The sequence below is a fragment of the Pan paniscus genome, chromosome 1 (assembly GCF_029289425.2).
Source record: "Pan paniscus chromosome 1, NHGRI_mPanPan1-v2.0_pri, whole genome shotgun sequence".
Classification (NCBI taxonomy): Eukaryota; Metazoa; Chordata; class Mammalia; order Primates; family Hominidae; genus Pan; species Pan paniscus.
In genome coordinates, this window is record NC_073249.2 from 199,478,639 (window position 1) to 199,491,217 (window position 12,579).

A 12,579-nucleotide genomic window follows, 5' to 3' on the forward strand; every position below is an offset into this window, starting at 1 on the left:
GCCTGGCTACCCTATGATGGCTCTCTCACAGGGGAATGGATGGCTGGGAGGAGTGGGAAGGATTAGGAGAAGGGCCTGGCTACCCTATGATGGCTCTCTCACAGGGGAATGGATGGCTGGGAGGAGTGGGAAGGATTAGGAGAAGGGCCTGGCTACCCTATGATGGCTCTCTCACAGGGGAATGGATGGCTGGGAGGAGTGGGAAGGATTAGGAGAAGGGCCTGGCTACCCTATGATGGCTCTCTCACAGGGGAATGGATGGCTGGGAGGAGTGGGAAGGATTAGGAGAAGGGCCTGGCTACCCTATGATGGCTCTCTCACAGGGGAATGGATGGCTGGGAGGAGTGGGAAGGATTAGGAGAAGGGCCTGGCTACCCTATGATGGCTCTCTCACAGGGGAATGGATGGCTGGGAGGAGTGGGAAGGATTAGGAGAAGGGCCTGGCTACCCTATGATGGCTCTCTCACAGGGGAATGGATGGCTGGGAGGAGTGGGAAGGATTAGGAGAAGGGCCTGGCTACCCTATGATGGCTCTCTCACAGGGGAATGGATGGCTGGGAGGAGTGGGAAGGATTAGGAGAAGGGCCTGGCTACCCTATGATGGCTCTCTCACAGGGGAATGGATGGCTGGGAGGAGTGGGAAGGATTAGGAGAAGGGCCTGGCTACCCTATGATGGCTCTCTCACAGGGGAATGGATGGCTGGGAGGAGTGGGAAGGATTAGGAGAAGGGCCTGGCTACCCTATGATGGCTCTCTCACAGGGGAATGGATGGCTGGGAGGAGTGGGAAGGATTAGGAGAAGGGCCTGGCTACCCTATGATGGCTCTCTCACAGGGGAATGGATGGCTGGGAGGAGTGGGAAGGATTAGGAGAAGGGCCTGGCTACCCTATGATGGCTCTCTCACAGGGGAATGGATGGCTGGGAGGAGTGGGAAGGATTAGGAGAAGGGCCTGGCTACCCTATGATGGCTCTCTCACAGGGGAATGGATGGCTGGGAGGAGTGGGAAGGATTAGGAGAAGGGCCTGGCTACCCTATGATGGCTCTCTCACAGGGGAATGGATGGCTGGGAGGAGTGGGAAGGATTAGGAGAAGGGCCTGGCTACCCTATGATGGCTCTCTCACAGGGGAATGGATGGCTGGGAGGAGTGGGAAGGATTAGGAGAAGGGCCTGGCTACCCTATGATGGCTCTCTCACAGGGGAATGGATGGCTGGGAGGAGTGGGAAGGATTAGGAGAAGGGCCTGGCTACCCTATGATGGCTCTCTCACAGGGGAATGGATGGCTGGGAGGAGTGGGAAGGATTAGGAGAAGGGCCTGGCTACCCTATGATGGCTCTCTCACAGGGGAATGGATGGCTGGGAGGAGTGGGAAGGATTAGGAGAAGGGCCTGGCTACCCTATGATGGCTCTCTCACAGGGGAATGGATGGCTGGGAGGAGTGGGAAGGATTAGGAGAAGGGCCTGGCTACCCTATGATGGCTCTCTCACAGGGGAATGGATGGCTGGGAGGAGTGGGAAGGATTAGGAGAAGGGCCTGGCTACCCTATGATGGCTCTCTCACAGGGGAATGGATGGCTGGGAGGAGTGGGAAGGATTAGGAGAAGGGCCTGGCTACCCTATGATGGCTCTCTCACAGGGGAATGGATGGCTGGGAGGAGTGGGAAGGATTAGGAGAAGGGCCTGGCTACCCTATGATGGCTCTCTCACAGGGGAATGGATGGCTGGGAGGAGTGGGAAGGATTAGGAGAAGGGCCTGGCTACCCTATGATGGCTCTCTCACAGGGGAATGGATGGCTGGGAGGAGTGGGAAGGATTAGGAGAAGGGCCTGGCTACCCTATGATGGCTCTCTCACAGGGGAATGGATGGCTGGGAGGAGTGGGAAGGATTAGGAGAAGGGCCTGGCTACCCTATGATGGCTCTCTCACAGGGGAATGGATGGCTGGGAGGAGTGGGAAGGATTAGGAGAAGGGCCTGGCTACCCTATGATGGCTCTCTCACAGGGGAATGGATGGCTGGGAGGAGTGGGAAGGATTAGGAGAAGGGCCTGGCTACCCTATGATGGCTCTCTCACAGGGGAATGGATGGCTGGGAGGAGTGGGAAGGATTAGGAGAAGGGCCTGGCTACCCTATGATGGCTCTCTCACAGGGGAATGGATGGCTGGGAGGAGTGGGAAGGATTAGGAGAAGGGCCTGGCTACCCTATGATGGCTCTCTCACAGGGGAATGGATGGCTGGGAGGAGTGGGAAGGATTAGGAGAAGGGCCTGGCTACCCTATGATGGCTCTCTCACAGGGGAATGGATGGCTGGGAGGAGTGGGAAGGATTAGGAGAAGGGCCTGGCTACCCTATGATGGCTCTCTCACAGGGGAATGGATGGCTGGGAGGAGTGGGAAGGATTAGGAGAAGGGCCTGGCTACCCTATGATGGCTCTCTCACAGGGGAATGGATGGCTGGGAGGAGTGGGAAGGATTAGGAGAAGGGCCTGGCTACCCTATGATGGCTCTCTCACAGGGGAATGGATGGCTGGGAGGAGTGGGAAGGATTAGGAGAAGGGCCTGGCTACCCTATGATGGCTCTCTCACAGGGGAATGGATGGCTGGGAGGAGTGGGAAGGATTAGGAGAAGGGCCTGGCTACCCTATGATGGCTCTCTCACAGGGGAATGGATGGCTGGGAGGAGTGGGAAGGATTAGGAGAAGGGCCTGGCTACCCTATGATGGCTCTCTCACAGGGGAATGGATGGCTGGGAGGAGTGGGAAGGATTAGGAGAAGGGCCTGGCTACCCTATGATGGCTCTCTCACAGGGGAATGGATGGCTGGGAGGAGTGGGAAGGATTAGGAGAAGGGCCTGGCTACCCTATGATGGCTCTCTCACAGGGGAATGGATGGCTGGGAGGAGTGGGAAGGATTAGGAGAAGGGCCTGGCTACCCTATGATGGCTCTCTCACAGGGGAATGGATGGCTGGGAGGAGTGGGAAGGATTAGGAGAAGGGCCTGGCTACCCTATGATGGCTCTCTCACAGGGGAATGGATGGCTGGGAGGAGTGGGAAGGATTAGGAGAAGGGCCTGGCTACCCTATGATGGCTCTCTCACAGGGGAATGGATGGCTGGGAGGAGTGGGAAGGATTAGGAGAAGGGCCTGGCTACCCTATGATGGCTCTCTCACAGGGGAATGGATGGCTGGGAGGAGTGGGAAGGATTAGGAGAAGGGCCTGGCTACCCTATGATGGCTCTCTCACAGGGGAATGGATGGCTGGGAGGAGTGGGAAGGATTAGGAGAAGGGCCTGGCTACCCTATGATGGCTCTCTCACAGGGGAATGGATGGCTGGGAGGAGTGGGAAGGATTAGGAGAAGGGCCTGGCTACCCTATGATGGCTCTCTCACAGGGGAATGGATGGCTGGGAGGAGTGGGAAGGATTAGGAGAAGGGCCTGGCTACCCTATGATGGCTCTCTCACAGGGGAATGGATGGCTGGGAGGAGTGGGAAGGATTAGGAGAAGGGCCTGGCTACCCTATGATGGCTCTCTCACAGGGGAATGGATGGCTGGGAGGAGTGGGAAGGATTAGGAGAAGGGCCTGGCTACCCTATGATGGCTCTCTCACAGGGGAATGGATGGCTGGGAGGAGTGGGAAGGATTAGGAGAAGGGCCTGGCTACCCTATGATGGCTCTCTCACAGGGGAATGGATGGCTGGGAGGAGTGGGAAGGATTAGGAGAAGGGCCTGGCTACCCTATGATGGCTCTCTCACAGGGGAATGGATGGCTGGGAGGAGTGGGAAGGATTAGGAGAAGGGCCTGGCTACCCTATGATGGCTCTCTCACAGGGGAATGGATGGCTGGGAGGAGTGGGAAGGATTAGGAGAAGGGCCTGGCTACCCTATGATGGCTCTCTCACAGGGGAATGGATGGCTGGGAGGAGTGGGAAGGATTAGGAGAAGGGCCTGGCTACCCTATGATGGCTCTCTCACAGGGGAATGGATGGCTGGGAGGAGTGGGAAGGATTAGGAGAAGGGCCTGGCTACCCTATGATGGCTCTCTCACAGGGGAATGGATGGCTGGGAGGAGTGGGAAGGATTAGGAGAAGGGCCTGGCTACCCTATGATGGCTCTCTCACAGGGGAATGGATGGCTGGGAGGAGTGGGAAGGATTAGGAGAAGGGCCTGGCTACCCTATGATGGCTCTCTCACAGGGGAATGGATGGCTGGGAGGAGTGGGAAGGATTAGGAGAAGGGCCTGGCTACCCTATGATGGCTCTCTCACAGGGGAATGGATGGCTGGGAGGAGTGGGAAGGATTAGGAGAAGGGCCTGGCTACCCTATGATGGCTCTCTCACAGGGGAATGGATGGCTGGGAGGAGTGGGAAGGATTAGGAGAAGGGCCTGGCTACCCTATGATGGCTCTCTCACAGGGGAATGGATGGCTGGGAGGAGTGGGAAGGATTAGGAGAAGGGCCTGGCTACCCTATGATGGCTCTCTCACAGGGGAATGGATGGCTGGGAGGAGTGGGAAGGATTAGGAGAAGGGCCTGGCTACCCTATGATGGCTCTCTCACAGGGGAATGGATGGCTGGGAGGAGTGGGAAGGATTAGGAGAAGGGCCTGGCTACCCTATGATGGCTCTCTCACAGGGGAATGGATGGCTGGGAGGAGTGGGAAGGATTAGGAGAAGGGCCTGGCTACCCTATGATGGCTCTCTCACAGGGGAATGGATGGCTGGGAGGAGTGGGAAGGATTAGGAGAAGGGCCTGGCTACCCTATGATGGCTCTCTCACAGGGGAATGGATGGCTGGGAGGAGTGGGAAGGATTAGGAGAAGGGCCTGGCTACCCTATGATGGCTCTCTCACAGGGGAATGGATGGCTGGGAGGAGTGGGAAGGATTAGGAGAAGGGCCTGGCTACCCTATGATGGCTCTCTCACAGGGGAATGGATGGCTGGGAGGAGTGGGAAGGATTAGGAGAAGGGCCTGGCTACCCTATGATGGCTCTCTCACAGGGGAATGGATGGCTGGGAGGAGTGGGAAGGATTAGGAGAAGGGCCTGGCTACCCTATGATGGCTCTCTCACAGGGGAATGGATGGCTGGGAGGAGTGGGAAGGATTAGGAGAAGGGCCTGGCTACCCTATGATGGCTCTCTCACAGGGGAATGGATGGCTGGGAGGAGTGGGAAGGATTAGGAGAAGGGCCTGGCTACCCTATGATGGCTCTCTCACAGGGGAATGGATGGCTGGGAGGAGTGGGAAGGATTAGGAGAAGGGCCTGGCTACCCTATGATGGCTCTCTCACAGGGGAATGGATGGCTGGGAGGAGTGGGAAGGATTAGGAGAAGGGCCTGGCTACCCTATGATGGCTCTCTCACAGGGGAATGGATGGCTGGGAGGAGTGGGAAGGATTAGGAGAAGGGCCTGGCTACCCTATGATGGCTCTCTCACAGGGGAATGGATGGCTGGGAGGAGTGGGAAGGATTAGGAGAAGGGCCTGGCTACCCTATGATGGCTCTCTCACAGGGGAATGGATGGCTGGGAGGAGTGGGAAGGATTAGGAGAAGGGCCTGGCTACCCTATGATGGCTCTCTCACAGGGGAATGGATGGCTGGGAGGAGTGGGAAGGATTAGGAGAAGGGCCTGGCTACCCTATGATGGCTCTCTCACAGGGGAATGGATGGCTGGGAGGAGTGGGAAGGATTAGGAGAAGGGCCTGGCTACCCTATGATGGCTCTCTCACAGGGGAATGGATGGCTGGGAGGAGTGGGAAGGATTAGGAGAAGGGCCTGGCTACCCTATGATGGCTCTCTCACAGGGGAATGGATGGCTGGGAGGAGTGGGAAGGATTAGGAGAAGGGCCTGGCTACCCTATGATGGCTCTCTCACAGGGGAATGGATGGCTGGGAGGAGTGGGAAGGATTAGGAGAAGGGCCTGGCTACCCTATGATGGCTCTCTCACAGGGGAATGGATGGCTGGGAGGAGTGGGAAGGATTAGGAGAAGGGCCTGGCTACCCTATGATGGCTCTCTCACAGGGGAATGGATGGCTGGGAGGAGTGGGAAGGATTAGGAGAAGGGCCTGGCTACCCTATGATGGCTCTCTCACAGGGGAATGGATGGCTGGGAGGAGTGGGAAGGATTAGGAGAAGGGCCTGGCTACCCTATGATGGCTCTCTCACAGGGGAATGGATGGCTGGGAGGAGTGGGAAGGATTAGGAGAAGGGCCTGGCTACCCTATGATGGCTCTCTCACAGGGGAATGGATGGCTGGGAGGAGTGGGAAGGATTAGGAGAAGGGCCTGGCTACCCTATGATGGCTCTCTCACAGGGGAATGGATGGCTGGGAGGAGTGGGAAGGATTAGGAGAAGGGCCTGGCTACCCTATGATGGCTCTCTCACAGGGGAATGGATGGCTGGGAGGAGTGGGAAGGATTAGGAGAAGGGCCTGGCTACCCTATGATGGCTCTCTCACAGGGGAATGGATGGCTGGGAGGAGTGGGAAGGATTAGGAGAAGGGCCTGGCTACCCTATGATGGCTCTCTCACAGGGGAATGGATGGCTGGGAGGAGTGGGAAGGATTAGGAGAAGGGCCTGGCTACCCTATGATGGCTCTCTCACAGGGGAATGGATGGCTGGGAGGAGTGGGAAGGATTAGGAGAAGGGCCTGGCTACCCTATGATGGCTCTCTCACAGGGGAATGGATGGCTGGGAGGAGTGGGAAGGATTAGGAGAAGGGCCTGGCTACCCTATGATGGCTCTCTCACAGGGGAATGGATGGCTGGGAGGAGTGGGAAGGATTAGGAGAAGGGCCTGGCTACCCTATGATGGCTCTCTCACAGGGGAATGGATGGCTGGGAGGAGTGGGAAGGATTAGGAGAAGGGCCTGGCTACCCTATGATGGCTCTCTCACAGGGGAATGGATGGCTGGGAGGAGTGGGAAGGATTAGGAGAAGGGCCTGGCTACCCTATGATGGCTCTCTCACAGGGGAATGGATGGCTGGGAGGAGTGGGAAGGATTAGGAGAAGGGCCTGGCTACCCTATGATGGCTCTCTCACAGGGGAATGGATGGCTGGGAGGAGTGGGAAGGATTAGGAGAAGGGCCTGGCTACCCTATGATGGCTCTCTCACAGGGGAATGGATGGCTGGGAGGAGTGGGAAGGATTAGGAGAAGGGCCTGGCTACCCTATGATGGCTCTCTCACAGGGGAATGGATGGCTGGGAGGAGTGGGAAGGATTAGGAGAAGGGCCTGGCTACCCTATGATGGCTCTCTCACAGGGGAATGGATGGCTGGGAGGAGTGGGAAGGATTAGGAGAAGGGCCTGGCTACCCTATGATGGCTCTCTCACAGGGGAATGGATGGCTGGGAGGAGTGGGAAGGATTAGGAGAAGGGCCTGGCTACCCTATGATGGCTCTCTCACAGGGGAATGGATGGCTGGGAGGAGTGGGAAGGATTAGGAGAAGGGCCTGGCTACCCTATGATGGCTCTCTCACAGGGGAATGGATGGCTGGGAGGAGTGGGAAGGATTAGGAGAAGGGCCTGGCTACCCTATGATGGCTCTCTCACAGGGGAATGGATGGCTGGGAGGAGTGGGAAGGATTAGGAGAAGGGCCTGGCTACCCTATGATGGCTCTCTCACAGGGGAATGGATGGCTGGGAGGAGTGGGAAGGATTAGGAGAAGGGCCTGGCTACCCTATGATGGCTCTCTCACAGGGGAATGGATGGCTGGGAGGAGTGGGAAGGATTAGGAGAAGGGCCTGGCTACCCTATGATGGCTCTCTCACAGGGGAATGGATGGCTGGGAGGAGTGGGAAGGATTAGGAGAAGGGCCTGGCTACCCTATGATGGCTCTCTCACAGGGGAATGGATGGCTGGGAGGAGTGGGAAGGATTAGGAGAAGGGCCTGGCTACCCTATGATGGCTCTCTCACAGGGGAATGGATGGCTGGGAGGAGTGGGAAGGATTAGGAGAAGGGCCTGGCTACCCTATGATGGCTCTCTCACAGGGGAATGGATGGCTGGGAGGAGTGGGAAGGATTAGGAGAAGGGCCTGGCTACCCTATGATGGCTCTCTCACAGGGGAATGGATGGCTGGGAGGAGTGGGAAGGATTAGGAGAAGGGCCTGGCTACCCTATGATGGCTCTCTCACAGGGGAATGGATGGCTGGGAGGAGTGGGAAGGATTAGGAGAAGGGCCTGGCTACCCTATGATGGCTCTCTCACAGGGGAATGGATGGCTGGGAGGAGTGGGAAGGATTAGGAGAAGGGCCTGGCTACCCTATGATGGCTCTCTCACAGGGGAATGGATGGCTGGGAGGAGTGGGAAGGATTAGGAGAAGGGCCTGGCTACCCTATGATGGCTCTCTCACAGGGGAATGGATGGCTGGGAGGAGTGGGAAGGATTAGGAGAAGGGCCTGGCTACCCTATGATGGCTCTCTCACAGGGGAATGGATGGCTGGGAGGAGTGGGAAGGATTAGGAGAAGGGCCTGGCTACCCTATGATGGCTCTCTCACAGGGGAATGGATGGCTGGGAGGAGTGGGAAGGATTAGGAGAAGGGCCTGGCTACCCTATGATGGCTCTCTCACAGGGGAATGGATGGCTGGGAGGAGTGGGAAGGATTAGGAGAAGGGCCTGGCTACCCTATGATGGCTCTCTCACAGGGGAATGGATGGCTGGGAGGAGTGGGAAGGATTAGGAGAAGGGCCTGGCTACCCTATGATGGCTCTCTCACAGGGGAATGGATGGCTGGGAGGAGTGGGAAGGATTAGGAGAAGGGCCTGGCTACCCTATGATGGCTCTCTCACAGGGGAATGGATGGCTGGGAGGAGTGGGAAGGATTAGGAGAAGGGCCTGGCTACCCTATGATGGCTCTCTCACAGGGGAATGGATGGCTGGGAGGAGTGGGAAGGATTAGGAGAAGGGCCTGGCTACCCTATGATGGCTCTCTCACAGGGGAATGGATGGCTGGGAGGAGTGGGAAGGATTAGGAGAAGGGCCTGGCTACCCTATGATGGCTCTCTCACAGGGGAATGGATGGCTGGGAGGAGTGGGAAGGATTAGGAGAAGGGCCTGGCTACCCTATGATGGCTCTCTCACAGGGGAATGGATGGCTGGGAGGAGTGGGAAGGATTAGGAGAAGGGCCTGGCTACCCTATGATGGCTCTCTCACAGGGGAATGGATGGCTGGGAGGAGTGGGAAGGATTAGGAGAAGGGCCTGGCTACCCTATGATGGCTCTCTCACAGGGGAATGGATGGCTGGGAGGAGTGGGAAGGATTAGGAGAAGGGCCTGGCTACCCTATGATGGCTCTCTCACAGGGGAATGGATGGCTGGGAGGAGTGGGAAGGATTAGGAGAAGGGCCTGGCTACCCTATGATGGCTCTCTCACAGGGGAATGGATGGCTGGGAGGAGTGGGAAGGATTAGGAGAAGGGCCTGGCTACCCTATGATGGCTCTCTCACAGGGGAATGGATGGCTGGGAGGAGTGGGAAGGATTAGGAGAAGGGCCTGGCTACCCTATGATGGCTCTCTCACAGGGGAATGGATGGCTGGGAGGAGTGGGAAGGATTAGGAGAAGGGCCTGGCTACCCTATGATGGCTCTCTCACAGGGGAATGGATGGCTGGGAGGAGTGGGAAGGATTAGGAGAAGGGCCTGGCTACCCTATGATGGCTCTCTCACAGGGGAATGGATGGCTGGGAGGAGTGGGAAGGATTAGGAGAAGGGCCTGGCTACCCTATGATGGCTCTCTCACAGGGGAATGGATGGCTGGGAGGAGTGGGAAGGATTAGGAGAAGGGCCTGGCTACCCTATGATGGCTCTCTCACAGGGGAATGGATGGCTGGGAGGAGTGGGAAGGATTAGGAGAAGGGCCTGGCTACCCTATGATGGCTCTCTCACAGGGGAATGGATGGCTGGGAGGAGTGGGAAGGATTAGGAGAAGGGCCTGGCTACCCTATGATGGCTCTCTCACAGGGGAATGGATGGCTGGGAGGAGTGGGAAGGATTAGGAGAAGGGCCTGGCTACCCTATGATGGCTCTCTCACAGGGGAATGGATGGCTGGGAGGAGTGGGAAGGATTAGGAGAAGGGCCTGGCTACCCTATGATGGCTCTCTCACAGGGGAATGGATGGCTGGGAGGAGTGGGAAGGATTAGGAGAAGGGCCTGGCTACCCTATGATGGCTCTCTCACAGGGGAATGGATGGCTGGGAGGAGTGGGAAGGATTAGGAGAAGGGCCTGGCTACCCTATGATGGCTCTCTCACAGGGGAATGGATGGCTGGGAGGAGTGGGAAGGATTAGGAGAAGGGCCTGGCTACCCTATGATGGCTCTCTCACAGGGGAATGGATGGCTGGGAGGAGTGGGAAGGATTAGGAGAAGGGCCTGGCTACCCTATGATGGCTCTCTCACAGGGGAATGGATGGCTGGGAGGAGTGGGAAGGATTAGGAGAAGGGCCTGGCTACCCTATGATGGCTCTCTCACAGGGGAATGGATGGCTGGGAGGAGTGGGAAGGATTAGGAGAAGGGCCTGGCTACCCTATGATGGCTCTCTCACAGGGGAATGGATGGCTGGGAGGAGTGGGAAGGATTAGGAGAAGGGCCTGGCTACCCTATGATGGCTCTCTCACAGGGGAATGGATGGCTGGGAGGAGTGGGAAGGATTAGGAGAAGGGCCTGGCTACCCTATGATGGCTCTCTCACAGGGGAATGGATGGCTGGGAGGAGTGGGAAGGATTAGGAGAAGGGCCTGGCTACCCTATGATGGCTCTCTCACAGGGGAATGGATGGCTGGGAGGAGTGGGAAGGATTAGGAGAAGGGCCTGGCTACCCTATGATGGCTCTCTCACAGGGGAATGGATGGCTGGGAGGAGTGGGAAGGATTAGGAGAAGGGCCTGGCTACCCTATGATGGCTCTCTCACAGGGGAATGGATGGCTGGGAGGAGTGGGAAGGATTAGGAGAAGGGCCTGGCTACCCTATGATGGCTCTCTCACAGGGGAATGGATGGCTGGGAGGAGTGGGAAGGATTAGGAGAAGGGCCTGGCTACCCTATGATGGCTCTCTCACAGGGGAATGGATGGCTGGGAGGAGTGGGAAGGATTAGGAGAAGGGCCTGGCTACCCTATGATGGCTCTCTCACAGGGGAATGGATGGCTGGGAGGAGTGGGAAGGATTAGGAGAAGGGCCTGGCTACCCTATGATGGCTCTCTCACAGGGGAATGGATGGCTGGGAGGAGTGGGAAGGATTAGGAGAAGGGCCTGGCTACCCTATGATGGCTCTCTCACAGGGGAATGGATGGCTGGGAGGAGTGGGAAGGATTAGGAGAAGGGCCTGGCTACCCTATGATGGCTCTCTCACAGGGGAATGGATGGCTGGGAGGAGTGGGAAGGATTAGGAGAAGGGCCTGGCTACCCTATGATGGCTCTCTCACAGGGGAATGGATGGCTGGGAGGAGTGGGAAGGATTAGGAGAAGGGCCTGGCTACCCTATGATGGCTCTCTCACAGGGGAATGGATGGCTGGGAGGAGTGGGAAGGATTAGGAGAAGGGCCTGGCTACCCTATGATGGCTCTCTCACAGGGGAATGGATGGCTGGGAGGAGTGGGAAGGATTAGGAGAAGGGCCTGGCTACCCTATGATGGCTCTCTCACAGGGGAATGGATGGCTGGGAGGAGTGGGAAGGATTAGGAGAAGGGCCTGGCTACCCTATGATGGCTCTCTCACAGGGGAATGGATGGCTGGGAGGAGTGGGAAGGATTAGGAGAAGGGCCTGGCTACCCTATGATGGCTCTCTCACAGGGGAATGGATGGCTGGGAGGAGTGGGAAGGATTAGGAGAAGGGCCTGGCTACCCTATGATGGCTCTCTCACAGGGGAATGGATGGCTGGGAGGAGTGGGAAGGATTAGGAGAAGGGCCTGGCTACCCTATGATGGCTCTCTCACAGGGGAATGGATGGCTGGGAGGAGTGGGAAGGATTAGGAGAAGGGCCTGGCTACCCTATGATGGCTCTCTCACAGGGGAATGGATGGCTGGGAGGAGTGGGAAGGATTAGGAGAAGGGCCTGGCTACCCTATGATGGCTCTCTCACAGGGGAATGGATGGCTGGGAGGAGTGGGAAGGATTAGGAGAAGGGCCTGGCTACCCTATGATGGCTCTCTCACAGGGGAATGGATGGCTGGGAGGAGTGGGAAGGATTAGGAGAAGGGCCTGGCTACCCTATGATGGCTCTCTCACAGGGGAATGGATGGCTGGGAGGAGTGGGAAGGATTAGGAGAAGGGCCTGGCTACCCTATGATGGCTCTCTCACAGGGGAATGGATGGCTGGGAGGAGTGGGAAGGATTAGGAGAAGGGCCTGGCTACCCTATGATGGCTCTCTCACAGGGGAATGGATGGCTGGGAGGAGTGGGAAGGATTAGGAGAAGGGCCTGGCTACCCTATGATGGCTCTCTCACAGGGGAATGGATGGCTGGGAGGAGTGGGAAGGATTAGGAGAAGGGCCTGGCTACCCTATGATGGCTCTCTCACAGGGGAATGGATGGCTGGGAGGAGTGGGAAGGATTAGGAGAAGGGCCTGGCTACCCTATGATGGCTC

At 57.5% G+C, this 12,579-nt stretch overlaps 1 protein-coding gene across 2 annotated transcripts in view; it reads left to right on the forward strand.

Annotated features, from left to right (window-relative positions):
- FCN3 (ficolin 3) overlaps positions 1 to 12,579 on the forward strand; it is a 38,430-nt gene that overhangs the window by 5,593 nt on the left and 20,258 nt on the right. The gene's annotated exons all lie outside the window — the stretch shown is intronic.